Source organism: Balearica regulorum, chromosome 4 (genome assembly GCF_011004875.1).
Source record: "Balearica regulorum gibbericeps isolate bBalReg1 chromosome 4, bBalReg1.pri, whole genome shotgun sequence".
In the NCBI taxonomy this organism is placed as follows: Eukaryota; Metazoa; Chordata; class Aves; order Gruiformes; family Gruidae; genus Balearica; species Balearica regulorum.
This window is the reverse complement of record NC_046187.1, coordinates 17,641,702-17,669,357: the sequence shown is the minus strand read 5'-3', so window position 1 is coordinate 17,669,357 and position 27,656 is coordinate 17,641,702. Positions and strand designations below refer to the sequence as shown.

The 27,656-nt window shown below is 40.9% G+C and overlaps 1 protein-coding gene across 6 annotated transcripts in view; it reads left to right on the top strand.

Annotated features, from left to right (window-relative positions):
• WDFY3 (WD repeat and FYVE domain containing 3) overlaps positions 1-27,656 on the top strand; it is a 181,867-nt gene that overhangs the window by 24,548 nt on the left and 129,663 nt on the right. For 5 of the 6 annotated variants that reach the window (XM_075751289.1, XM_075751288.1, XM_075751285.1 and 2 more), the window contains exon 2: positions 12,368-12,461. The exons of the other annotated variant lie outside the window; for it this stretch is intronic. The gene's annotated coding sequence lies outside the window, so the exon portion shown is untranslated. The remainder of the gene's footprint in view (positions 1-12,367; positions 12,462-27,656) is intronic. 6 annotated transcript variants of the gene reach the window in all.

Sequence of the window (27,656 nt, the reverse complement as noted above, 5' to 3'; positions counted from 1 at the left end):
TTAAGCTGGTCAAGATGGAAAAAGTTTGATTTAAAATGAGATCCCTGGCAGCTGCCAAGAAGGCAGAACCCAAAGCTGTGAGGACTTTGCAGGCAGTCTGCAGAATGAGCTCTCCCATAGAGCCTGAGCCTCAGAAACATGGTAAATAATCTTGGACAATATTCAGAAGGTCTCTGTCCTATCAGGGTGGTGGTAGCAGTTCAGTGGATTTCTTTGTTTCCAGGTACCTACTGGAGTAAGGCATCATCTCATTTACTATCAGAAGCTGGTAAACTGTGCAGTAAAATAGACATTTATGGGAATTGTTGTCTTACTGTTCATTTTCTAACACGCTTTGTTACTTCAGTTAAGTTAGAAGTGACTTGGACTTGGAGAGAGCTGTCCGAGTATATGCTAGGCTTGCAAACTCATGGAGTATGAACAACTGGTTACAGATAGGAGTTTGAGGAGCTAAGTAAAAAGACTCTTTTGTGAGATGAGAAGTGGAGTTCTGCAGCACTCTTCTGAGAGGTGAAGGTTGGCAAGTTGAAGTGAGATAGCTAGCACCGCAAGAGCTACAGAAATGTTTTATAGCTCTACATGTGCTTTGCAAACAAAGTCTGAGAGCTGAATATTCCTGGTGTAGCATGTCATAGAATAAATATGTAAACCTTTATTGTTAGGATTTATGTATATCATCACCTTTGATTTGTTCATTGCAATGTTGAACAGAATCTTTAGGATGTATATAAACATTTAAATATATGCCTGTACTTTGATGGTGAGGCTGCTTATTGCCTTAACTGTGTTTGAGCTGGCAAAATTCTCTAGCAAGAAGAGGTGTGACCCAGAGACCTTCTGAGAACATTAACATTTAATTTAGCAGAGAGGAAACGATTTCTTGGAATACACATGCTTCAAGTCCAAGGTCACTGACCAGAAAAGAGTTCTTGTAGAACAGAAATAGCTACCCAGAAATGAAACCGCCTCTGCAAATCTGTTTCTTCTGATCCTGGAATACCTGGACACCAGCTGTGCAGCACACAGCCTAAAAACAGTGTGCTTAGCCCAGGGCAGAAGGACTGGTGGGAAGTGTGTGCAGCCTGGCTGGCCAGTTACCTGGAGAGCTGCTTCCTTTTTGTCTGCTCCACTAATTTTCCTTTCACTCCATGCACACTGAGCAAGTGGCTTAGTGCTGTGCATGTTGTAAAGCCTTGTTCTAGGCTTTTGGATGAGGACACTGTTGAGGAGGTCTGCATAGGCTAGAGCTGCTGGCCAGGAAGCACAGCTACATGATCTGTGGGGCAATTTCTCCATGTCGCAGATCGACAAAGCCCAGTAATGCAAGGTCAGCTCTTGCCTTATGAAAATGTTACCTGAAGTACAGCACCACACAAATAGCTGTGCTGTTTTCAAAGGCAGCTCACCAGGGCAGCTGCTCTTGGGCAGTACCCTGCACTTGACTCCAGGTAGGACCACTGAAATGTTGCCATGCCATGTGAACAGTGTTAAGGAAGGGTTGTGAGTGCAGGTCTCAAAATGTTGTCCCCACACTGGGGGTGCTGGAGAAAAACTTGTCACAGCACTCGTGCTGCAGAACATCGCAGCTGGAACGGCTCTTGAGGAACCTGCTTGGGTCTTCTAGGGCTTGATGTGAGTCAAATATAAAAGATTCTGCTAGTCAGGAGGTCGTAGGCTTGGGAGGGCCTGCCCTCTGCCCAATATGTCCTATAGTATGTCTGCTTTCTGTTCTTTTCCTTCTGTTTTTCATTTACTGCAGGCTTACTGACTGTTATTCTGGCCCCGAAACAGATGCCCAGAGAGAAAACTATGTCCACTGGTGGAAAGGTTACCTTCCCTGCTGTAGCAGAATAGGCACGAAGCTGAATGAAGACTGTTGATCGGAGTTGAAAGAATCCATACAGTTGAGAGATTTGGTAAAGCAGAGCAGTGAGTCAACTGACTTTGCGCATTTGTGTTGGGTTTGTGTGGCAAGGTTTTGGTAGTGGGGGTGGCTACAGGGTTGGCTTCTGTGAGAAGCTGCTAGAAGCTTCCCCTGTGTCTGATAGAGCCAATGACAGCCAGCACCAAGATGGACCCACCGCTGGCCAAGGCCAAGCCAATCAGCGCCTCTGTGATGACATATTTAAGAAAGAGAAAAACAGAGAGCTTTTGTAGCCAGAGAGAGGAGTGAGAAGATGTAAGAAACTCTGCAGACACCAAGGTCAGTGCAGAAGGAGGGGGAGGAGGTGCTCCAGGCACCAGAGCAGAGATCCCCCTGCAGCCCATGGTGAAGACCATGGTGAAGCAGGCTGTCCCCCTGCAGCCCATGGAGGAAGGATGAAGGGGTGTAGAGATTCCACCTGCAGCCCGTGGAGGACCCCACGCCGGAGCAGGTGGAGGCACCCAAAGGAGCTGTGGCCCATGGGAAGCCTGCACTGGAGCAAGCTCCTGGCAGGACCTGTGGAGAGAGGAGCCCACACTAGCGCAGGTTTGCTGGCAGGACCTGTGACCCCGTGGGGGACCCACGCTGGAGCAGTTTGCTCCTGAAGGTCTGCACCCCGTGGAGGAGACCCATGCTGGAGCAGTTTGTGAAGGACTGTAGCCCGTGGGAGAGACTCACGTTGGAGAAGTTCGTGAAGGACTGTCTCCCGTGAGAGGGACTCCATGTTGGAGCAGGGGAACGATGAGAGGAGTCCTCCCCCTGAGGAGGAAGAAGCGGCAGAAACAATGTGTGATGAACTGACTGTAACCCCCACTCCCCATCCCCCTATGCTGCTGAGGGGGGAGGAGGTTGAAGCGGGGAGTGAAGTTGAGCCCAGGAAGATGGGAGGGGTGGGGGGGGGAAGTGTTTTAAGATTTGGTTTTATTTCTCATTCCTCCACTCTGTTTTGCTTAGTAATAAATTAGATGAATTTCCTCTCTAAGTTCGGTCTGTTTTGCTCGTGACGATAATTAGTGAGTGATCCCTCCCTGTCCTTATCTTGACCCACAAGCTTTTCGTTGTGCCTTTTCTCCCCTGTCTAATGAAGGAGGGGAGTGATGGAGCGGCTCTGGCGCACAGCTGGCCCTCAGCCAGGGTCAACCCACCACAGCATTAAATGTTAGAATGGCACACTGGGATTAAGACTCACTGTACAGGCGACAGTGGGAAAAAGAACCTCTTAAGATCTCTCAGGTTTGAAGAAACCTGTGTAGGCCTGTAGTCCAACCTCCTCCTCACAGCTGGACCAGCTGTGAGATGGGACCAAGTTGCACTGGGCTCAATCCTGTCGTGTCTTGAAAACTTCCAATGCTGGATACAGCACAGCCTCTCTGGGCCCCATCCTGGTGCCTCTCTGTCCTCAGTGGGGGAAGAAAGCTTCTCTTTATATGCAGTCTGAACCTCTCTTCTGTCAATTTATGCCTGCTGTCTCTTGTCCTCCCACCATGCAGTGCTGTGAAAAGCCTGGCTTTGTCTTTGGTTTGCCAATAGCCTGTGGCACCTTTTAATATAGGTCAGCCTTCAGTCCTGGTTAGGAAGTTGTAACTTTGTGATTAATTAAATAAAAAGGAATACGAGCTTGGGATTAATGACAGGGATAGCATAGTGATACATTGATTACGTTATGCAATATAACATCAATGAGTATAGCCATATTGAGCAAGCTAGCATATAGATACTAATTAAGAGGGAAAAATCTTTATTTACTTTTGAGTGTATTATTTGGAATAACTTACACACTTTGTGAAAGAAACAACCGTCCCCCCACCACCGACGAAATTGAACATAGTCCTTAAAATTGTGTTGCAAGCCTCCAAATATCGAGGTAGCTGATCTGTTTTTAGGAGTGCCATAGCATCTGTCCTCCAGGGAGGTATCTGACCTTTGGATTTCAGAATTTTAGATACCAGTGATTTAGATAATCAGGGTTTTTCTCTGTATCCAGAGGGTTTTATTAATTCCTGTGGAGAGCTAAGGGATTAGCAAGGCTTTAGCTTCCTGAAAAAAACAGAGAACCCCTCTCTATTATTCTAGTTTTTGTTTCTGATTTGATGAAGCAAAATGTTACGTATGTTCAGAGGTTTATTTTATTCTTTCATAAATAAAATAATAGCTTGTATAAACAATACAGACTCACTATTTGAATGTGTGTTTGACTAATCTGATTAAGGGCCCCGTCTTTTGATATTTGATCATTGATTACAAAGTATGTACATGGTCACTAATCTCTATTTTGGAAGAGATGACTACTGTAGAAAGCTTGTGTATCTCCAAGAGGATAAGGATAGTCAGAGATCAGAGGCACTGGACACAAGCAGCAACAAGGTAAATTACAACTAGGGTAAAAATTTACAACATGAAGGTAGTCAAACACCTTCTCAAAGAGGTAATGGGATTTCAACCCTTGGAGATGCTCAGAACTCACGTAGACCTCTGAGCAGCCTGATCTAAGCTCACCCTGTGCTGAGTAAAGGTTAGGCCATGTCACCTTCATAGATGCCTTCCAGCCAATATCATTCTGTACGTACATGTAAACAACATCCAGTATTTCTGTGATAGGAATCATAGTGCTGTAACATTAAGACTCAGTTACTTAATTTGAAAACCTCTATGTAAAAAGATAATACTTCTCATCAAGCAATTTAATTAATGAAATTTTGTGTCACAGGTGACCTGCAAGTCAGTTCAGCATATCTGTGTAGGGAGCATCTTGAGTTTAATGCTGACAGATTGTGATTTATTTCTACAAGAAGCAGATTTCTTTGCTGTTAAGAGCAGAAGACTGTTTATGTGTGATTGTGGATTAATGCATCCTTGGCAAGGAGTTCTGTAAGTTGAGGTTTGAGTAGAGTAGATGAGAGTATTCTGAAGACAACTTGAAATAAATTTTACTAATCTATTTAAATGTACATGGTTTTGATGGTTCATTTGGAGGGAGAATTAGCATTTATTTCCATTTGGAGCATCAACTTATAATAGTAGATATTATCAAAGCATGCAAATTTAATTAGGAAGTAATTAAAGAGTGCAGTAACATCAAGCGTGTGTGACAATTTTCTTGTTCCTTTTTCAGTCTAATTTTGGCCTTGACTTAACATAAATGCACAGTTTATGGAGCACTTCTTCCTTCCAGTGGCATAGAAATCAGGGGTTACGTTAAGTCTTCCTGACTCTTCCAAATGACTGCAGTAACACTGAAGCAAAACTTTGGCTCTCCAACAGAACTTCCCTGCAGTAAATGAGACTGGATTTATTTCCTTGACTTTCATTGTCTTGCTCTAAAAAAAGCTTGAGTTGTGGTGTTAAACTTTCCTTACTTTTAAATTCTACCCAGTGCCAAACTGTTCTTTTTCGGTGTTCTGCCTCTCTGTATATAGGATGCTTCTGGAGGAGACCTGAATGCAGCTGCAGCTCAAGCAGTTTCTCTAGGGTGATGACTCCTTTTATTGTACCTAGTTGGCACTTTACATATCTATCTTCTGAGCCTTTGCTATGTTGAGAAGAATCTGGCCGAAATGCAACCCATTAAAAACTAGAATTTTTCAGGTAAGAAGGGACTATTGTCTGAAAGGCATAGGAGTGCCTGAGATAGCATCTGTCAAGGGTTCTGTAGTTTGATTGCTTTTAGCTCTTGGATGGCTTCAGTGGAAAGGAGCAACATTTAAGAGTTGGAGCTAGTAAGGTAGCTGTAATGATCTGTCATTATGACCCCTTTTGTGAGGGTCTTCCCCTTGATGTTGAGTGTGAAGGTGTCTCTTTTTTTTTTCCTTTTTTTTTTGTTTACTTTTTTCCCCCACCTCCTCTCTAAAGATGGTTAGTTGTTTGGAATATAAGCAAAAGCATTCACATTGTTTTAGCCTGGTTATAGTTGGGATTGCCCGCTCAAACAGCATGTCTGTCGTTTGTGTGAGAAGTAGAGGTTTTATCTGGTTACAGTGCTTATCATGCATTTCTGGAGCTTGGAGACAGGACGTGATCTGTGCAGAATTTTGTGCCCTTAATCATGCTTTCTTAAATAGTCAGAAAGCAGAGACATTTGTAATTTAGATCACTACATGTAAGATCTTCCCCCTCCACCTCCAGAAAGTTGTGCTTAAGGTGTGGTGGTGTTTCCCTCCTGCCCCCAGCTGGTATCTTTTTTAGTGTTGCTTGCTTTCCTACCTGTGTTACACTTGCTCTTGGGGACAGCATGAACACCAAGTTATGGATAGTCATATTCTGTTTCAAGTTGAAGATGGATGGAGCAATAGTTGGTAAAAATTTTTTTAAGCAGTCTGTGGTGACAAGTGTCAGTAGACTTCTCTGTGTCATTTTTGCTGTTTTCTACTGTGAACCTATCTGAGAAAGTGGAGTGTGTGCCTTAATGCATTTCCTTCTTCATCTGTCTTGAGCGGGAGGAGGTTAATGGAGTCTTCACTTGGAAGTATGCATTCATTTGGAAGTATGACAAGAATGTCAATAGTTGGATTTAAAAACAAAAAGCAAAAGAATCCAGTAATACCTATGAGGAGAAGAAAGTACCCAGGTTGCTGGAGTTGTGAAATTTCTTGAACAAAACAGATCTGGCAGTTTTACTTGTCCCTGCATTCAGGTTTACAGTGCTCGAACTTGGGTTAGCAGGAGGAGTGAAAAAGAAACAGTAAAGAAAAAGGGTTTTGGACGGAGCCAGAAACTTTTTTACAAATGAGGCTGACTCTTCTGTGGGCTTTTAAGGTCCTTGTCAGAGGGAGACATCTGGCTCTTTCAACCTGATCCCACTGTTAAAATGGCTGGAGGTAGCTAGACAAGGTATTGCCCACATTCGCATTGCTTCTTTCAAATTCTATGTACAGCAGAAATATATTGTTACCTAACTTATTTATCATCATTGTAGACAGTGTGAATTCAGATATCAGCTCCTGGTGGTGCTATATGGTCCTGACCTCTTGCCTCATCTGGCTAAAGATGTGCTTTATCTTCATGTCTCTTGTAGTGCATCTGAAAGTGCACTAGCAATCTAGAGAATGTGTGCTAAGCACACATCTCTACTAGAAAAGGCAGAAATTAGACTTGGGTCACGTAATGTTTATGATCCCTTTGATTTCTTTCAGTTAGAAACAGGATTTAATCTGTCGGACATGGAGTAAGTACTAGCACTCAATTGCTGTAATTCCTAGCAACAACTCTTTTGAGCTTCAGTGTCAATGCCTTGTTCAGCTCCCACTGATGTGTATTTTGTTTGTACGTAGTATCTTCCTCAACTTCTCTCTGATAAAACATGTGTGTGAGTTTTGTAACTTTGCAAAACAGGGAGGAAGATGGCTGGTCAGGTCTGAATTGATTTCTATTGAATATCGGTGGTGTGTAGCACAGAAGAAACCTGATGCTATTTTAGGGCTTTAAATTTTTTATATTCTGATGGCACCAGTATGGTATGCGCAAACTTGATAAACATAGTTTATCCACAGAGGAGTACTTGCAAAATACCTTAAATGGGGGGGACGCAGCTAAGCTGGAAGTCTGCATAGCATTTGTATTTCTTTTTTCAGAAATAAGACGTACAAAAAAGCAGATTTTTATGGTGTTACTTTATCAATTTGCTTCCTTGCAGGAACCAAGTGGTTTGTGATTGCTGAGATTTGTTATTCAGCACTTTTTGTGGCATGTCTGGTGAGGGCAGCAATCAAATTCTATTTGATTTGTTAAACTCTAGAAACAGTGCCTAGAAGTACTGAGATACTCAGTCAAAATAAGAAGAGACACCTAAATAAACTCCTGGTGGAATACCTAGTGGGATGCGGGAGTGCAAATGTTTTATGTTACAGGCAAGCGAGCTATTTAAGTGACAAGGACAAAGTAATGGCAGCTAAGAGAAATTATTCAAATCATACATACACATTATTAGAAATTGATTTAAAATTATCAGAATAAATTCTGAAGAAGAATGTTTGGATAAGCAGTAGTCAAAGTTCAGTTGACTATATCTTTTACCTTAACAAAAATATGTTTATAATAAAAAAGTGCATTTATTATAAAATGTATGCTAACCCAATGTGTTACGCAGTTAAAAAACCTAAAAGCTTTTATTCACCTGATGTAAAAAATATTTTTTATAATCTTATGTAATTATAAAAAATACACAAATAAACTCTTCAAGAAATGCCTGTATATTGGGTCTTGTCTGAAAAAGAAAAATGTCTGTTAAACTTGATGGTAACTGCTGTGAAGTGTTGCTTCTGTTTTTATTGGTCATGCTCAAGCTGGCCACCATAATACTATGTTTTGAAAAAGTAGTTGCAAATGACGTGTTCGAACTCTTTGAACCAAAGTAAGCCCATCAGTGCAACAGGGAGCTTTATGTAAGCCATGGGTGGGGGTGTTTTTGGTGACTGAAACTTGTTTTCTGAATGACACTTGATTTCTGGAAAATAAGAGATGTGGCTGCTGCCAGAGTTCAGTGGTGGGTCATCAAAATGAAGCGTCTCAGAGCTGGGAGCTGTCAGCATGGCTTCTCAGTTGTGCTGGCATCTGCTGAATCACACGCTGCCTCTATGTACAGCAGTGCAGATGTATTCTGGTGGATGAGAAATCATGAAGGCATTTGTTTTGCATGGCAAGTGGAAACATGGCGACTCTTTGTTATGTTTGTTACTTGTCATTTACTTTTTCATGAGTAAATTTCATGTAATTGCCACTTGACATGCTTTTGAAATGGTCATGAGGAGACACCTAATATGAAATGGGTAGTTTGGTTCTTTGCTATGGTTCTCTTCCATTATGGGTTTCAGCAGCCATTGGATAGTGTGAGATCTGCAGATGGGAAAGGCATCAGCCGGAGCGCAGGGTGCTGCATGTCTTCTCACTGTGAGTCTGGAAAGGTGCAGTCTGATTCAGGGTGAACTTACATTGCTTTCTGCACCCTTGCAGTGGACAGAGATGGGTGAGGAAGCCTGTAGGCAGTGCAGTCATGGAGTCCCTCATATGCCTCCTTGCCACCAGAAGGTCCATTGTGTCTGCATAGGGTCAGGAACCTAGTTCGGATGGAGAGAGGGTGAATGACCTAAGAAGTCTTCTAGGAAAGGTAAATTTGAGTCTTGATTTTTAGAAAAAACAGCTCCTTTCCTTAAGCACAAAGAGGAAGGGCTTTGTTTTCGATGTTTAACATGCCAGTATATTTCCCAGATGCATTTCTCCTTTACAGCAGAGACTCAATTAAGCAGGAGGTAACCAAGCTATGCCACCCCCTTGGCACTGACCAGAAAGGTTTCCACTTTCTCAGAACTTGCAGCAGGGTTTTTATCCAAGCATAGTGTAGTTGGAGGACATACACTAGCTGCCAGTTCTGCTTGGGATGCTCCTGAGCCTGCATTAGGCTGCAGTATGTGAGGAGACTGGCGTCACTTGAGCTGTTGTGGGTGCTTCTGGAGTTTTGCTGTTGGTCACCAGCAAGGTCAAACCTAAGCTATTTTGCTACTTAGTTTGGTTATATTTCTTTGGAGGATGTCAGTATTTTTGGATATTAAAGGTTGAAAACTTACTCCTTTTTCTCATTGCTATAGTACAAATAGGGTGTGCTATTGGCTTTGCAGCCATTTTTGGTAACTCAGCTCATTACCACAGAGAGAATTTAAGCTTGGGCAATACTAAAGATTGGTTGATATAAGTAAAGTAGGAGTGATTTATTTTTGGCACCAAGGAAGGTATTTAGTTCTTGTTAATTATGTTTAAACAGCACCTCATCTTCTTCCTCCCCTCCTTCCCATCCTTCCCCTGTTAATTGGTTTTGAGACTGCAAGTCAAAACAACTCATTCTGTGATGAAGTATTTCTCAAGCCATTGTGACCCTAACAAACTTGAAATATGGACGTAGGATAAATATGAGGGAATCAAGACATAGAGACAAGGCATTCCAAGTGTACTCTGGGAATATAGATAAACTAGGTGGTTCAGGTCCCAAAAGACTTGGTTGGAGGCATGCTTGAGGTACTCCCACAACATTCATTCTTTTTATTGCACCTAGTTTCTGTTAGACCAAGTAAATAATGTATATGCAAGAAAGTTGCAAGCTGTCTGCAGGGTTTCACTTCCTAATGGTGTTTTTTATGATTTTAGCTGAAGAAGATGCTGATACTACCCTTTGATTTCTGCTCAAATAAGCTTGTGGGTTTTGAGTACTGGTAGTGTAACTGGTCACTTGAGCTTTGCAAATATAGTAAGTGTTAATTAAGTTTGGCTTAATCACAGTCTGATCTGATTTGAAGCCCATGCCTGAGACTTCCATTGTCTGTATTTAAAAATTAAAATCTGTCGTTTTGAACCTGAGAGGTTGGTGGTGATACAATAAAGTTCGTAACAGAGTGAAATGCAGTTGAAGATAACAGAAACTGCAGTTCCCTATTTGTGTTGAGGTTTACAGCCAAGCTAGTCCCAGTAACTTTTCCTATGACAAAAAGACCATTTAAAAAATCCTCTTAGTTTAAATATTTACTTGCTTCTGTAGAGATAAAAATAAAAGTGCTCACCTTAACTCTTGCATTTGAGTTTTGTGGTCCAATTTCTACTGTTCCACACACTCTGCACACACAGAGTATTTGGTACTGGCTACTGACTCCTTATTTTTCCCTATGAACGGTTGCATGATGATGAGATGAAAGTGAGGGGAGATGAGACAGGTAGAAGCGGACCATGAAGGCCTTCCACAGGCACGTCATGTTGAATAAGACGAGGATACTGTAGACTGGGTTTGATGATTCTGCATGGCAGCACGGGCCTGCGGTATGTCGCTTAAGGCCTGGTATGAATCTGGACTTTTGCACTGGCAAAGATGCATCTAAGGTACTGCATAAATCATGAGTATGGATGCAGCAACACACATGAGACTGGATTCTGGTCTATCTATTTTATTTTAGTTATGGTGACCAATGCAAGTGGGTTGCTGGAGTTAATTTCCTGAGAAAAAAATTGTAAGCGGATGCTGTGTGGCCTGTGGGTAGGAGAGGTAGGTGAATTGAAGTAGCAAAGATGCTATTGAGAATGCTAGCATATGAAGTGCGTGAGTGGATGGTTCCCTCTAGAAATCAAACTCGTTAGTCTGTTGTCCTGTGTACTGAGGGTGCTGATATATTTCTCTAGTTTGTTGCTCAGATGCCTTTGCCAATTTCGTTGATTAAAATATTATTTCTTACAGTAGGCTTCGCTCAACGAGCAAGGGCCCTTACTCCTACAACAAAATAAACACAGGTTAAAAACTCCCGAGAGTCCCAAATGGCGTACTTTGTTAATTGACTTCCCTTCTCTGTCCTATGAGTAGTAGAAGGTTTTATGGTTATGGAAGATGGAGATAGAAGAGAACTTCTTGCTCTAGCTTTTAATGCTGAACTCTTGCACTTGCCAGCAAGTTACTTAAGTTTTTAGTGCATACAATAATGTTGTAACAAAATGTTTTCCTGTTATTAAGTGCTGCAACATCTCTCTGAGCAGGTTTGTCACATAAGTGCCACCTCTCTCACAAAGCCTTTCTAAGGTACCTGATACTGTGCTGCTTTTTTTTAACCTATGTTGATTTCCTCCCCCAAAATCTGCCCTGCTCGGTTTAACGTACAAAATAATAAACCAACAAAAAATGTGAATTGGATTATAAAGTATTCCCGGTTGCTTTAGGTATGCCTGTACTGTGTAGTGCACCGTAGCGTAGGAACACCTGAACTACTAGTGCTGAATGGGACTGACTGGGACTGGGAGGTAAAATAATGGTCTGCCATCTCATGGCTAATTAACCAGGTGCAGCATTTCACTGAGGTACCTAGTTTTTTGCCAGGTGAATAGTGCTGGATTTGCTGCCTCTGTCACCTGCCTTGCATTAGCTGCAGAATCTCATTGTGATGTATTCATGGAGTCATGCTAAGTAAGCTCAAACTCTGTGCCCCTTGTTGTCTTGTGTGTGTCCACTTGTAAATTCTAAGATAAGCATTTTATAATTCTGAAAAAGAGGCAGAAAAACTAGGAGAGAGGCCAGGGAGAGGTTAGGTGACTCAGTAGCTTCACAGTTGCTCAGCTGTGTTGGGGTCTTATTCCTCTGCTGTAATGATGAGAAATCACTTAGTTCCTTGGAGGGATGCTCTTACTGATCACAGGCTGTCAGTGCATTAATTACTGGGCTTGCACTTTATAGTAACTCTTTTAGAAGTTCTTGTGCTCTCAGTGAGTATCATTTAATTGGGAAGATAATCCTTGTTTAAGCTTAATGCTGTGTGTTGATTTCTAGTTTGCTACAGCTCCTTTTTCAGGAGTTATTTAAAAGATTTCTTAGGTTTGTGAAAGTCCAGTTGTCACAGGAGTGACTGCTCTTCCATTTCAAAAGGGCAAAGCTCTGTGATTGTATTGTCACATTTATATTCTAACCTTTTTCCTCTTTGCTTTATCTAGTGAAAGAGCAGCTTTGGTGTTGAAGAGAAACTCGGAGAGGAATGGGCCCTGTTCTCTTGAAGCTGTTTGCCCTGATCCCAGGAATGCTGTAGAGGTTAGTGACATGGATGCTTAAGAGCTTTTGTGGAAATTTCATTTTGATTTGTAATTGGCATGCTCTTCAACAAATTCTCTGCCTGACACAGAAAGAGAGTTAATTCAGGCACTGTCAGAACACGGTCAGTTTAAAATTGCTCTACCCAAACAAAATTTAGGGGTTTGTTTATCTATGTAGATGCTGTAGAAATATGTAGCTGGATGGTCACAGAAAGTTGTGTGGTACCATGCATGCTTGGAGTCAAGCTGCATTAAACTTGGAAGTTTTAATTAATATGTTAAAAAAAAAAAGGCAAGATTGATCATAATACATGATTATTTTTTGAGTTTTTCAAGTCTCTCATTTTTACTTTGAGAGAAGAATACTCCTGGTCTTCAATAGAATGATAGGCTGGGAGAGGCCCATTCTATATCCACACAAAGGTAATGTTATCTCTTCTTTTGCCTCGAGTGACTTGTATTTTGGTTTTATATCCTAGTTTCTTTGAATTATGTACAAGCTGGGTAGATTACTTGCTGTGAGTGTTTTTCCCAATAACTATATAGTCCTGCTACAAGTATTATGGCCTACAAGAGGCTTCCTCTTGCCAAGTAGAATATTCAGTTTAGTTTACCGTCGCATTTTTGTGATGCTAAAGTTAAGTGGATTTATCACCTGATGGATTTCTTTTTACCTACTCAAGTCAAAAAAGTTTGAATAATTATCAAATTCAGTAATGCTTTGCTTTGCTGGTGCAAAATGAACGTAGCAAGTAAAATTTGATAGGAGTGGGGGGAGGGGAGGGAAGCAGGCAAGAGGTAAGCATGTTGAAGTGCTCCTAAGCAAAGAAGTGAATTTCTATAGGAACAGTAGAGTTAAAATCTAGTAAACCTGTCTCATTGTTGTAAAGGATTTCCAGTCTTTGTTAACTTACTTTAAAAGCATAGATGTGTGTGGTGTGGCTACTGAAGGGTAATGTCCAGGCTTTGCTGATATACCCTTTAACATATAGACCCTTTTGGAGTAAAAAGAAAAAAAACATAGTGGGAAAAAATGCTGCAGCATGTCACAGACACAGAAAGTGAAGAGGTGACCCCGTGGAAAAAGACCCATTAATACCAGGAAATGCTAGTTGACATCGCTCTTTGAGGTGTGTAGAGTTTAACCACTTTTCTTGTAAGTGGTGCCATTTCTTATGGAGAGTTTTAGTTATTCATATGTTCTCACAATTTTTATCTTATCTGGTATAAAACTGAGAGTTGTAAAATGGTCAAGGGGAGGTATCACTTCTAATTTAACAAAAACACACAGAAAGACAGAAACCCCAAAACACATCCCTCAGATGAAATCCTGCATTCTAACATCAGTGCTTTCATTCCAGCTCTATGCTGCTGCTTTAGTCTCCAATGTTTTATTCATTAATGAAAAATGAAATCTGTCCACAAGGGTGTCTGATAGAACTATGCTTTTTACTCTCATAGAAAATATCTTGCTCCCTTCAACCTATTGTGTTTAGACTTTATTTTTATTTAAATATAGTCTACTTCATGGAGAATAAAAAAAGATGAAAGGCTTATCTCCTCTCTCATTTGTCTCTCTCTTGACTTAGTAAAAGCAATTTCAAGCAGACTGAATGCAGACTGTTTTGTGAATCTGTGAAGACTGTCTTATTAGTATCATGATCTGCTGTTCAGATACTTATGTAGGCAATACTTCCTTGGTACTGTATGCATCCTGTTCTTCCAGTTCTGATGACATGCAAGAACTGGCAGAGCTTATTAGGTTGGGGTTAGCGCTGCTGTGGTTATATTCCTCTCAGACCTGAGCCTGCTGTATTTGATTGGGTCAAGCTCTCTGTGGGGCCATGTTGAGTTTCTTTCCAGCTGTGGCATGACTTACCTGCAGCTACGTGGATAATGGTAAAAGTCGTGATGCAGTGTATAAACACACAGAAGATAATGAGATTAGAGAAGACAGCTAACCAACATGAATTTGTCAGGGAGAAAATTATACCAAGCTCATTAGTTTGCTTCCTTGACAGATGAATTGGATTACTGCATAAGAGAGGGAAAGGATAGGTAGAACTTGAAGTGTATGAGGTTTTGAAGCATGTTCTTTTGAATCTAATACATGTAGTGATTTTTTTTTTTTTTTTTAAATGGGGTCTTCCTTCAATCACCATACTGCAGGAGCAAAATGTATTAAGAATGGTTCAGTGGAGCAGTTAACAGGGATTCAGGATCACCTGGAAAGGCATTTGAAGTAGGCTTCCTTACTCGCTTGCTGTGGCTGGATTTGTCAATAATGGCATCCGTGATTTAGATGATGGAGTAGAGTCTACTTACAAAATATGCAGATGATGTCAGTTTGGGAGTAGACGGTATGGGCACTACAAAGGGTTTATATTAAGGTGTTTAACTTTGTAACTGAGGTACGCTAAGTGTTTGTGTCTGTTCATTTGACCTGACTCACACAATGTTTACTTGTTATACACACTGACAGAGTTACTGTGGTATAACCTGAGTGTATTAAATTTACAGAGTTGGATGGCCTCTTCCAGTGCCCTTTAGTTTGTGGTACTTTTCTGTCCTTTAGTAAAATTATACCATTGAAACCAGTACTTGAAAAGAATTGGTTCTTACATTAAAAAATGGTGTATTTGGACTTGAGGTTTTGTGACACCACAGAGTTACACACGGGGAAGGTTAACAACACTCTTGGAAAGTCCTAGGATTTTTCTCTTGTGCTGGAGGAGAGCAGAAGGTTAGGCACTGTGGAGTAGGCAGCTGCTCTTGCAGGCTTCTAGCAGTGCCACCTCCCTGCCTTCCTTTTCACCAATGGGGATGGGAAGAAGCAGTGCTTGAGGTGTTCATGAAGGGGATTATTGTTTGGCTTGTTGAAGATGTATATGAGGGAAAAATAACTTCTGTATCATTTTTGCTAGGTTGCTGGAGGAGTTATCAGTGCTTCCCTCAGCACCTCAAGCCTTTTTCCTGGCAGGACTTTGCCCTAGTGTTTGTTTATTGGTAGTAGTTCCTTTAGTCTGCCACAGAGAGAAAATGTATGAGTAGGGAGGAGTGACCGTATTTTTTAAGAGCTTTTGTAGAAGATGATATGAAATGTGGAAATAATTGTCATCTGGGATGGTGTTAGAGAAGTCTGACATACTGCTTTGTTTTAAGCTCCCTGTGATAGAAAGGGATGTTTGTGTGCCATGCTTTTGCATACACAATGCACTTCCCATAGTTGTCAGGATATCGTAAAAGATTAATTTGCTGGCTTCCTTAGAGGTAAGCACCAATATTTCACCCTGGGCTAATATTTTTTGCTAGTGATAGATTAACACCTGAAACTCCCTTTGACATGTTCCCCTCTATTGGTGATGCCATAGTCTCTTATGGATGTGAAACGTAGTGAGGGAAAAAATTACCTCTATTGAGGTTAATTCTGTGGTGATACTGCTCTCTGGTTCTGTAATCCCTACTCCTGTTTTCCTGGCTTCTTGGAGTATGGCTCTCGCTATTTGGTATCCTAGCAAATGTTTTCTAACAAAACTACAAATTAAGTTGCGGACAGATAACGTCTTAGCAGCAGAGACCTGGTGCACCGGTGATGTAGTTGGAATAACAAGAATGTTGTGGATGTTCCATGCCCCATCTTATGTCCTAAATAGAGGATATCGGAAGAGCTACTACTGCTGAGTGGTAGCCTGTGAAAGGCAAGCCTTAGGCAGTGCCTTGGAAAGACTCTAGGTCCCATGAATGGAAACAAACTGGAGGCACGGTAAACCTAGTTTTAGAGCTTTCTCTTGTTTGTTTCTAACTTCAAAAAGCTACCTGGGAGAAATGTCAAAGGCATGTTCCTGTAGATGCAGGAATAACTGTTCAAAGTGCTGGAAGATGAAACTGATGTGCAGCAATTTTTGTAAGTGAGAAAATAACAGTGGAGAAGTGGGCTGCCATCTGGCTGTATTGCAGCGAGAGTTTGTTAGAAATACTGTTTAGTCTTCAGTGTTGCTAAAAGGTCACCTTTAAAAAAAAAAAAAAAAAGACAAAAAAAGTCACCCCTGTAATACCTGCGTGAGAGAAGTGCTAGCAAGAGGCTACTATTCTGCTTTGCTCCGTGTTTCAGCATGGTGAAATTCTTTCCTGTGGTAGACATGGGTATCCTGCTACATCTTCTATTTAGTCCTCTAATACGGAAGCCTTGCACAAATACTTCCTCTAATAGGGAATGTACAGCTACTGTGAAAGGCCCTCTACACCAAAGCGCATCTTTGCTGGTAAGTTGACTTTGTTGCTTCTGTGCAATTTGTCAGAGTTGAACCAGTTGCTCTTTTGGATGATGCTGTCTCTTGAACTTGGTAACGAGTGAAGTCAGCACTGTGACTGTGCGGTTAGTTTTCAGCATGCAGGCTACGCTCTTGTGCCAAAGGTGGCAGTTACCTGGATAGGTAGTGGGAATGTGTGTGTCTGTGCCTATGCATTTTATGTAATACATAAAGGGATTTATTCAAGCACTGTTACTTTAGATATCTGAATATTGCTACCCTTCTGAGCTCTGTGTAAATTACTCAAATTTTAGAGCATCCTTTCTTTGTTCAAATAAGAGCTATTATCAAACAAGTTGACATAAAAAGCCCAAACACCTTCCTCTTTCTCTCACTCCTTGTTCCCATACTGAGCAACCTGGAGTGTGTACTTGAGAGAACATCTGCAAATTCTGACAGAGAAGTAAAATCAAATTAAAGGAATGTATAGTAAAAATGTAAAGGACTATATGGACATGTAAGAGAAGAAGCCTTTGCTGTGTTACTATTGTTGCAATTCAGTCCTAGCATTGGGCATTTATTTACTGAATTTTTAATATGTTTTGGTTCTGCAACATATTATTTGGTTTCACTCTGTTTATTGCTTCGTGTCTTAAAAATAAACAAGAGTAGTTATCCTCATTCTGTGCACTGCTTACTCTCAAAGCTTAAAGGGGACACAAAACTAGACAAAAGGGATAGTGTTTAAAAAGTCACGTCTTCTCAGTTCTGGAGAGAAAGTTCTGTCCCCAGGTTCTTTGCATCCAGAAATGGTTAAGTATTCTGCAGGATATCCAAGTGAGTCCATAGACTTTCACAGATGCACTGCAGAAGCCAGGACTTGTAATAAATAGCTAGTAAGTAATTTCTGTAGCAATAAATGACATTGCAGCACATTTGGTATACAATTACTGTCTTTTTTTTTTTTTTTTTCCTTCTTGATGTTGTTTTTTCCTCCAGCAAGGAAGGATGTTTCCTTAGTGTGTGTATTGTGTTTATGTGTAGATGAAGCCAAGGGGAGAATGGGAATAAACTCTGCTTCAGTAGTTTTGCTTTTACTATGTGGATGTTCAGGCCCTTTTCTGCCATAAATTTAGTTACAGAGCAGTGACCCCTGTAGTCATTTGAGCATCCTTTTGTAGCACTAGGAGAATTTTTTTCAGAGAGCTGCAGCTTCAATCCTAATTTGATTTCTGTACCTTTGGTTATTACTGGAGAAAGGGGCTAGTATAGTGGTGAGACATAACATGCAAGTAACCATAGTTATTGATAATGGATTTCCTTGGGAAATCCTACCACTTCTGAATAGTTGTTGTTGTTATTAAAACAAAACACCTGGCAGTGTTGATCTGAACCAGCTATTTTATATTGTATCATGCTGTGCATGAACATAGCATTGCAAGCTAGAATAGTAAACACTGTTAAAAAAAGGGGGGGGGGGGGGAAATCCAGAAAAAAGTTAAAGCTAGGAAAACCTGCATTGCATCTGATCCAGATTCTGGTAAGACTTGTCTCTTGTACTCTTTCTATTTTTCCAGAATAATTAGTTCTATTATAACTGAAATTTAAACAAATTTACTCTTCTATGAGGTAAGAAAAAGCAGGAAAAATGTAAGTCTTACTGTGTTGGGTTTGCATGGCGAGGTTTTGGTAGCAGAGGGGGCTACGGGGAGTGGCTTCTGTGAGAAGCTGCTAGAAGCTTCCCCTGTGTCTGATAGAGCCAATGCCAGCCGGCTCCAAGATGGACCCACCGCTGGCCAAGGCCAAGCTAATCAGCGCCTCTGTGATAATGTATTTAAGAAGATAAAAAAAAAAAAAAAAACAACCAGTTAAGAGAGAGCTTTTGCAGCCAGAGAGAGGAGTGAGAAGATGTAAGAAACTCTGCAGACACCAAGATCAGTGCAGAAGGAGGGGGAGGAGGTGCTCCAGGCACTGGAGCAGAGATCCCCCTGCCAGCCTGTGGTGAAGACCATGGTGAAGCAGGCTGTCCCCTTGCAGCCCATGGAGGAAGGATGAAGGGGTGTAGAGATTCCACCTGCAGCCCATGGAGGACCCCACGCCGGAGCAGGTGGAGGCACCCAAAGGAGCTGTGGCCCATGGGAAGCCTGCACTGGAGCAAGCTCCTGGCAGGACCTGTGGAGAGAGGAGCCCACACCAGCGCAGGTTTGCTGGCAGGACTTGTGACCCCGTGGGGGACCCACGCTGGAGCAGTTTGCTCCTGAAGGTCTGCACCCCGTGGAGGAGACCCATGCTGGAGCAGTTTGTGAAGGACTGTAGCCCGTGGGAGAGACTCACGTTGGAGAAGTTCGTGAAGGACTGTCTCCCGTGAGAGGGACTCCATGTTGGAGCAGGGGAACGATGAGAGGAGTCCTCCCCCTGAGGATGAAGAAGCGGCAGAAACACCGTGTGACGAACTGACCGTAACCCCCATTCCCCGTGCCACTGGGGGAAGAGGAGGTTGAAGCGGGGAGTGAAGTTAAGCCCAGGAAGATGGGAAGGGTGGGGGGGGGAAGTGTTTTAAGATTTGGTTTTATTTCTCATTCCTCTACTCTGTTTTGCTTAGTAATAAATTGGATGAATTTCCTCTCTAAGTTCGGTCTGTTTTGCTTGTGACAATAATTAGTGAGTGATCTCTCCCTGTCCTTATCTTGACCCACAAGCATTTTGTTATATTTTTTCTCCCCTGCCTAGTAAAGGACAGGGATTGATAGAGTTGCTCTGGTGGGCACCTGGCCCCCAGCCAGGGTCAACCCACCACACTTATAAATTCATTTGTAAGCTGTGATACATCATTCTCATTTGCAGTGACTGGTCTGCAGACCAGATGTCTTTTTACTCGAGCATACAGATTTTCATCTTATTCTTCTGCTTGCGTGATTTTGATTTATGTTTGTAAAGCAGCTGTATCAGTTACTGTGGCCTGGGCGTTGTTAAGGCAGAAGGAGAAATCCCTTCCCTTCAGCTTTGCAGTTCCTCCCTTCCCTCATTGCTGTGCTGGCTGGGAGGGACCAGCTGTGCTCCACAATCAAACCAGCCTGGGTGCTGGTACAGCCGGCACTGGGGGATGGCGGCGCAAAGCTCGGGAGGTCCGCCTGACTGCCAGAAGGATGTTTACTAATTATGGGCTGGCAGTGGCTTGTAGGCAGAGGAACTTGCCATCTCCTATTAGTAATATCTTACAAGGAGAGGATTTGAAAACTAAGATGCTTGCACTGAACTTCAAGAATTCGAGGTAGGATGAGACCTAAATGAATATGAACTACTCTTATTTCTTTGCCTGATATTTTCCTCCCGTAGGTCAACATTTAATTACATGACTAGCTTCTGTGAAGTTGTACTTTATTGTCAGACTCTACTGGAGTTGTACTTGCTGTTGTGAAGAGAAACTGAACGAAATGATGAGCTGAGATTTAGTAAAAATGTAGTGATATTTTGAATAATGTAAGTAATGTTATAACTGTGCATAATTTTCTGTGTTCAGGATGTTGACTGTACAGAAATAAGTGAAAAATAAGTAGATTACATTTGTCATTCCACCTAAGGAAGAAAATAATCTATTTCAGTTTGTCATGTGCATAGTTTTCAAAATACAGGTAATACTAGCCTGTTCGCAAGTGTGGTAGTTCTGCTGTGTAGCAAGCTTGTTATTGACTTAGATTAGACAATGTTCTTGGAAATATAATAAAGTTGGAGAAGAACCTATCATATTGAAATAGTAATTTGCCTGTCTCAGAGCACTATAGGCTTTATTTTTTCTCTTTGAATAAGAGAAGCTCACTTTTTTGGGATTTCTAGCTGTCTTATTTAATCTTGCAGTATACTGCATAAACTTCTGTCAAGAAAGCATTTATTCATTGTGAAATATAACTTTCATTTTGGCATTATTACCAAGCAGGTGTAGAACATGGGTAATGGAGACGAAAACAAAAATAGTTTTGAAAGTAGTTATAGTAAATAATACGTACACCAACCCCATTACTGGCAATAAAAAGTAAGCTAAATAAGCATGGATTTTTGAAAATGTTGCAGCTTTGTCCTTGTATGAGAGACACCAACTTTAATGTCCAAGAATATCTACACCTAATCTGGTCATTTAATAAGCGTGCTAGTGAACACTAGAAAGAAATTTTCAGCAGTGCTAAGGACGTGATTGAAGAACTGGGGAGAACTGGAAGAATGCATTCACTTGAGCAATTAATACTTCTTTAAAAGTCTGCAGTTTTAGCCTGCTTTGTAGGTCTGTGTTTGTGGTTTTGTTGGTTTGGGGTTTGTTTGGTGTGGGGTGTCTTTTTTTCTTTTTTCTTTTTTCTTTTTTTTTCCTGTTTCTGGGGAACGGAAATCTTGTGGCTCTCATGGTGTACTTCTAAATCAGAAGAGCTGTAGCCTGCCTTGATTCTGTCCTAGTCTTCCTCTGCAAGCCTGGTAGCCCTCTTGACAGACTACCCAGTCATCTGGGAGCAGCAGTGTCTCTTGCATGTTAGTGGGGAGCTAGAGCTGTTCACTGTAAGGGAAGATTCACAGTCAGCTATTTTATCTTTACTTCTCACTCCATGGAGGCTCCTGAGAAGTGTCTCTATGTGCAATGTGGGGAGGCTGTTTCCAAAGCCAGGGCTGGGAGCCCAAAGTGAAGTCTAGCTCTGCCTGAAGTCTTTGGGGCACAATGTGGTGTTTGAAGGCTGGACACAAGACTGAGAAGGGTCAAGTTGCTTCTATGTGCAATGTGTGACCCAGAGGGTCTTCTGCCACCCAACAATGTGCAGTGTGTCCCCAGAGGATCTTCTGCCACTCAACAGAGAGGGGGCAGGGGTGGTGGAAGAGGAGAAGAGAGAGAAGGTGAGGAGAGAAGACAGTGCTTTTCAGCATTGTTACAATACTTGCTTAAGTTACATGAAACATAGGAATCTGTACTGATTTTACCAGTGGCAATGCTTCTGCTGGAGCAATAAAGCTGGTGAAGGGTCTAGAGCACAAGTCCTATGAGGAGCAGCTGAGGTAACTGGAGTTGTTTAGCCCAGAGAAAAGCAGGCTGAGGGGAGACCTTATCACTCTCTACAACTACCTGAAAGGAGGTTGTAGCGAGGTGGGTGTCCGTCTCCTCTCCCAAGTAAAGAATGATAGGATGAGAGGAAAGTTATGTTATGCCGCAAGTTATGCCAGGAGTGGTTTATATTGGATATTAGGAAAAATTTCTCCACCAAAAGGGTTTGTCAATCATTGGAACAGGCTGCCCAGGGAAGTGGTTGAGTCACCATCCCTGGAGGTATGTAAAAGACGTGTAGGTGTGGTGCTTAGGGACGTGGTTTAGTGGTAGACTTTGCAGTTAGGTTAACAGTTGGGCTTGATAGTTTTAATGATCTTTTCCAACCTAAATGATTTTGTGATTCTATGCTGTATGGTATGCAGGACTTGGTTCCAGTGGAGCTCAGTGGATGTCCTTCAATGGATGTATTTGGACCATCCTAGCTTCAATGTAGGGGAAGCCCATCCAAGAAAAGTCAGTTCAAGAGTAGTCCATTAAATGCCATTGTCCACGGTGCCCAGCTTCCCTGGGGTGTTTATAGAGGGCCTTTGCCTGGGGATGTGTAGGGGGTGGTCAAGTTCAATAGCTTCCTGTTGGGTACAAACAGACAGTGAAAAAATGCAGTAGTTAGAAGAGATCCATTATTGTCTAAGTTATTGTCTAGAAGTCGGTAGTGATGTGTATGCAAGTATTTCTACTGCTTTTCCATACATCTCTGGTCTGAATTGCGAATTACAAGGTCTTGGGATGTTTCGTTTGTTTTTGCACTTAGGAATACTATGAACATGCAACTTAAAAGAGGTTGTGATCATTAACCCTTACTTATTTCCTCTTGCTTCAGGGCTTAAATGCTGATTTTAATGCTGATAGACTACTGTTTCAGTTGCACTCTTTCTGACTAGATGGTAGCAGAGAAAGGAATTTTATTACATCAGCCAAGAGTGTGCTGGTAGGATCATTTTGTTGTTTTTCTTATCCAGGTTGTTAGAAAGGAGGGCAACTTTATGGAGACAAATTTTACAGGTAATGGGCTTCTACTTACTGCTCTTTCACATGTACATTTCCTAAAGGCAGAAGAAATGTTCTTCTTTTGGGAATATAAATGTCTGTTTTACATGGCTGGAGGAAGTTCATGGTTTAGATTTGCTGTTGGGAAGAAAAAAATGCTACCACAGCAACAAACAGGGACCCACTTTGCATAATACCAGACTAATTTAAAAAAAATATCTGGTGGCTTTTTTAGCTAAATATCAGAACTGTACTGAGACTCACCATTGTCATTACTGGACATGCTGTTTGGGACTACCATGTTTAGTGTTTGGCCTTACTGCCTGTTCCAAGTTCACAGGTTTCTAGGCAAGCAGACTGAAGCACTCTTACCCGTTCCTAATAACGGCTCATTATTTCATTGTTGATTCTAGTAGAATAACTTTTCTAGGAAGGCATTTTTACTTTGCTTGTTTACTGCTAATGGAAGTGCCACCCTCTGGAACAGTGTTTTTTTCTCCTATGCCTTTGTTGATGTCTGCATGCCAACCAAGCACATGCTTACCTCTTCAGATTCCAGGTTATTTTGCTTTTTTGTTTTCTCTCCCCCCTGCTCCCCCCCCCCCCCCCCCCCCCCCCCCCCCCCTTTTTTTTAAGCGACTTCTTAGCAGCATTTCTTCTCCTTAATAGCATGGTTTAGTCGTTACCATGCAGTTCAGGTTCACAAAGTAAAATTTCAGTTCTGCTTTATTCCCAGCAGGCTGTAACTGGCATTCTGTTTGTCCAATTAATGCAAATCAGTTTATTCAGGCCTTTTGAAAACAAAATAAATCAAGAAAAACGGTGTTTAAAGATGCTTAAGATATTTTACCATGGAAAATAGCAAGAACTTGTTAGTTAGAACTTGCTTTCCCAAAATATTGAAGGAAGCAAATAGCCCATTCTGTTTTGGTTCGGGTTTTTTAACCAGTTGTTACCTATCTCTGTAGTATTCAGCAAAACTTTCCTTACGCTGCATAGCTTTGTTTTTTTCATAATTGGATATGTGCTTAATGGGAGCACTAACAGTATGCATTGTTACTGAATTAGTTGTTTTGTAAGCTTTCGGTGTAATGCTCTGATGCTGAACAATCTATCAATTCCTCCATTTCAGATAATTTTGCTGAGGTGCAGATGTTTCATTTCTTCCAGTGTATGTTCAAAACCAGAGCGATGTTTCAGTGTTTGCTTTCTTCCAGTGTGTTTTTTAGTTGTAGGTATTAATAGTAGTACTGAGTTTTGCAGGATAATTTGTGTTTGCTTTCTTGGGTCTTGCCACCTGCAAGAGTGTCTGGTTAGTGAGGGTTATGAAGTTCCAGATTAAGACTAATCTGTTAAATTTTAGTTTTCGAACGTAATCTGCTGTGTTTATAATCCACGTAAACTGAGAACAGTGAAAACCATTATTTTTATTCTCTCAGTCTGAAACTTGTTAATTTACTAGGCACAATTTTCCTATAAATGAGTGTGTTCCAAATATACGTGTCAGTGGAGAAATTTATCCTATTTTTGTTGTTATCTTTTGTGTGTATGCTCCAGCCAACTTGCACTTTCTTTCCTGTCAGAATTTTTATGTTGCATGCACTTTTGTCTCCTCAGTTACGTGCTTCTCTGGTAAATAGTGTCCTTTGCTCTCCCTGAAGGAGAGGAGGAATTGTATGCTCGGAACTAGTTCAGACTTCATTGCAGTCAGGGCTGGATTGCCAGCTTGAGACGACGTTTGAAAATGTCAAAAGAGTGGAAAAAATGCTATAGTGGTATGATTGCACAAGCATGAGCAAATAGTTTCTCGGAGCCTGAATGTCTGTGAATGAACCATCTGAAACTGCTAAGGCAGGTCTCTGATAATACTTGTGTAGAGCCACTGCTTTGATCTTTACTGTAACTGATGATTAGGGTTAATGAAATGTGCTAAGATTTTTATTCCCCCGCCCCTGAGTAATCACTCCTAATCTCCTAAAGCAGGGTCCTCAGCCCTGCAATGGCGATATATTTTGCCTTTTTTTCCAACCTAAGGAGATGCCATGTAGTGAACAGTTTGAGTTATGGAATTTCAGACTTCATGGCTAGCAAATAAGAACTGGTTTTTGGAGATCAGATCTGTGTTTATATGCAGATGAGGTGATTAAAGACTTTGCATTGAAATTCACAGATGAAGCTCTATAGAACCCAGCAGTTAGATGTGGCTTTCGGGTAGCCTTACGGGTGGACTGTATTTCTTGGTCTTTTTTTTGTGAAGAGATGAAATACCATCTATACTGTTATAGGTACCTCAAAGATGAGGTTTTCTGCACCTCATAGTTGGATGTTGGTGCAATATTTACTATATGCTATTTGGCTTCTGAAATGTGAAAATTACTTGTGAAATTTCCCAGACCTTTTTCAAAAACCACTTTTAAACAAGTGGTGGATGTATCTATTCAGGTGCTTACAAAAGCAGAATTACCTTTTGGTTCTTTTGGGTAGTGTGTGGTAGTTCAAGACAGAACCAGAAATCGTCTTTCATTTCAGTTGAAAAATTATGTAAAGTAAAAAAAATGCAAAGGCAGAAACCTTAAATGAACATGTGTGGTCAGTCTAATTAGGCTATACTTGAGCTTTCTGGCAATTTGCTTTCTGGGCATTCACAATTCTTTAACTTGATTATCAATTTGTTACTGAGCTGAAAAATGGAAGTCCTTAAATCTAGTACTGCTTTTCTTTACCAAGATTTGTGTTGTGCTGGTGACAGATCCTAATGTGTGCTAAATAAAGATGTAGGAAGCAATTTTATCAGCACCCAGCTGAAAATCACATTCTAGGTGCTATGTGGACAGTTGTGCTCCTGCTAGAAAAAGGCAGCTTGCTTCTTTGTGTGCTGTCTCTTCTTTGCTCTCTGTAAAATTCACTGTAGCTCCTTCCTGTTTGATAAAGCTAGGAATTCTTAGCACCATCCCTAAATATCTAGGAACAATGATTTTAATCGCATCCTTTCCCTCCACATGTGCATCGATGGTCCTTCATGCTAGGTAATTTGTTCTGTGCCATTGCACTAAAAAATGGACTTGAAATAGGCTTTTCAGTTGCAAGGGCATAATGGATGGTGGGTCTGCACTTGAGATCTTGAAGTTGTGTGTGCTTTTTGTGTACGGAAATAGAAGCGAAGAAAATTGATGTAACTTGAACTGCGGTTTAGAGAAGTACTACATATTGTTTTCAGCTGTGGTAGGATTTAATACTTAATTTTATGTGCTTTATGTTTTGGAGGTGGTGGAAGAAATGTTAGTAGCTTGGAAATATTTTATTAAAGAACTGGAAGCAATTTTGGGAAATAAGATTTTTGTGGTGTATTAATTAAAGAATTAGAATGCAGTGATAGAGTCAGCTTCTGGACATAAGCTATACACTAGTAAGTCAGGAAAAAATAGGCTATATGCGGAAGTAAAAAGCAGTAATTTATTTTCTTATTTGAACAAAATGAAGTGCAAAAACTTGATATAATTGAAGTTCATTTTCATTTAAATTAATACTAAATAAGAAATATGTGCATTATTATTCTTTAGTGAGACACCTTTCTTCCGTCTCTGCAGCATAGGTCAAAAGTATGACTGTTATTTAATTGTCCTTCTTTTTCACCGAATATAAAACATTAACCTTCAAGAGGGTACAAACCACAGGAACTCTACTCTATCAGCACTTGCTATTATGTGTCATTATCATGAATAATTTGTGGGAAATGGACCTAGGAAGACGACTGATAGTCTGTGTTTTATATCTGTATCTTTTTCACTAACCACTTACTTAAGTTCTTCATATTTGTTGAAGTATTAAGAATTTTTGTTTGCAGCTGTATCAAGGCATTAAGGTCAGATTGAGCATAAGAATAGCATTTCTAATGTTGCAAGTATCAAAGGAATTGTATTTCTAAATATTCACCTGATTTGAGTCCAGAGAACAGGAAAAACATGTCCTGAATTAGGATAGCAGTCTTTTTCTTTTTCTTTTTTCTCCTGATGTTAAAGCAAAAAATAACTGCATTGAATATCCAGTTTGGATACTACCTGTGAACTGAGACACTTCTGTAAGCATCTCTTCAACCTGTAGAAACAAAACAATAGTTCATTAGGTTGGCCTCTGCACTTAATTAATCTTAAAAAGGGAAGGTTAAGCTTACAGGTGATAACATAAGGTTCCTTGAGATAAGTTTTAAAATATTTCAGTACAAAGGGAAAAAAACCCCACAAAACACACAACCCTGAAATAATAGTGCAACCTTGCAAATCCTTGCCCACACACCTTTCTCAATAATACTTTGCAATACAAAAATTGGGGTGGGAGTTGATAGTGTTTTCCTGTTAGGAGGGTTTCTCAATGAAATAGTTCCTGCTTTAACCAGATGACTAACTGTTGAACAAAAGGAAAACTTAATACAGGAATAAGCTCTTTTATTACTGAGTTGCCATGCTGGCTTTGCTCCAGGCCCTGTCTTACAGGGACCAGGTGGTACTTCCCAAATGAGCTCGTGCTAGTTAACTCCATCTTGGAGAGCTGATGGCTTTCTTTTCAGCAACACAGCTTCCTTGTGCATGATTTTCTTTGTGTGTAAGTAGTTGGGTTTTGTTTGGTGGTGGGGAACAGGAGGAAGTAGTTGTGTTCCTCATTTCCCCTCCTGCTTATGTTTTTTGCCTACAAAGAATTTATTATTCCCGTTCAGTTCAAAGGACAAATGGATGTGTATCTAGGCTATAACAGCTCCTTATTGTTTCTTTTGAAGGCCAAAGTAGGTCCTTTTTAATAGTGCGTATGATCATCATAATGTTGCTACTAACTACATGGGTAGGGAATCTTAAAATCAGTAAAGAAATAAAAGATATAGTTT